Source organism: Bison bison, unplaced genomic scaffold, assembly GCF_000754665.1.
Source record: "Bison bison bison isolate TAMUID 2011002044 unplaced genomic scaffold, Bison_UMD1.0 scf7180017864378, whole genome shotgun sequence".
Taxonomy (NCBI): domain Eukaryota; kingdom Metazoa; phylum Chordata; class Mammalia; order Artiodactyla; family Bovidae; genus Bison; species Bison bison.
The window spans coordinates 2,793,618-2,795,282 of record NW_011494950.1 but is presented as its reverse complement, the minus strand read 5'-3'; positions in this window follow the sequence as shown (position 1 = coordinate 2,795,282).

Genomic DNA, 1,665 nt, shown 5'->3' with positions numbered 1-1,665 from the left:
TGTCATACAATACTATGTCACAGAAATTAGTTTAAACTGCTATGTTAGGGTACTAATTATCCCAAGATAGTTCCATTTATGTTCTTCTTTTTAATTAAGGAAGTAATATACAAAAATTAGTTTTTTTTAATTGCAGATAATGTACAAGTCTCACTTGCTCCTACAAAATCCCCCTCCCACTTCCTAATGCACTTTTCTGTTTCTTCCTGATGTACTTTTAATTCTCAAAATGATCTATATCTTATTTTACTTTGTATTTACATACAAATATTTCTACATATAATTTTATCTTTAAGGTGATTTTTAAGCAAATATTAGAATTACATCTTGCTGGCAATTTGGTTTGTCTATATCTTGACTTACCATAAAGGAGATCTAACACATAATATTCCACATTGTGCCAAATGTTCTGTTATCCACTCAACATCATAGCTTCCTCCTCTAAGTTCTTATCATCACAAGGGAAAAGCTCAAAAATAAATTTCCCAAAATCCCTTTAAATTATGGTTATGGGTTAAATACTATTAGCAAGGGTAACTAAGAAAGCAACAGAGGAGAGCCAATATTTTCTAGCAATCGTTGCAGACAGGTATGTGGACAAATGGAAAAAGATGGACGTTCACAGCAGTTTCTAAAAAGCTCCTGAAAATCACCTGCTGTCTGTGGGGGAAGGAAAGGGTGGGCTGAATGTGTGTGAAATAGATAGCTAGTGGGAAGTTACTGTGTAACACAGGGAGCTCAGTCCAGTGCCTGTAACAACCTAGAGAAGTGAGATGGGGGTAGGGGGGGCAGGTTCCAGAGCAAGGGGATATATGTATACTTAAGACTTATTCACGTTGTTGTACAGCAGAAACCAACACAACATCGTAAAGCAATTTGTTGTTCCATCGCCAAGTCGTGTCCAACTCTCTGAATCCATGGTCACGCCGAGCTTCCCTGTCCTTCACTATCTCCCGGAATTTGCTCAAACTCATGTCCATTAAGTCAGTGATGCCAGCCAACCATCTCATTCTCTGCCGCCCCCTTTTCCGGTCCTCAATCTTTCCCAGCATCAGGGTCTTTTCCAAAAGAATCGGTTCTTCTTATCAGGTGGCCAAAGTACTGGAGCTTCAGCAAAGCAATTATCCTCCAATTAAAAATATTATCTTCCAATTAAAAAATAGTTTTTTTAAAAAGAGGAACAGGGGGAAAAAATCACCTGCTGTCCAACTTTAAAAAGCCTCACAAAATGGCTTCACTGGGGAAGTCTACCAAACACACAAAGAAAAACCTATACCAATCCTTCTCAAACTCTTCCAAAAGACTGAAGAGGAAAGAACACTTCCAAAGCCATTCTATTAATTAATCTTCAACAAAGGAGGCAAGACTATACCATGGAGAAAAGATAGTCTCCAAGTGGTAATGGGAAAGTTGGACAGCTGCGTGTAAATCAAAGAAGTTATAACACTCTCTCATACCCTACAAAAAATGACTTAAAGATTTAAATATAAGACAGGACATTTTTGCTCTTGGACTGGAAGAATTAACATTGCTAAAACGGCCATACTACCCAAAGTAACCTACAGACTTAATGCTGCTGCTGCTGCTCCTAAGTTGCTTCAGTCGTGTCCGACTCTGTGCGACCCCATAGACAGCAGCCCACGAGGCTCCCCCATCCCTGGGATT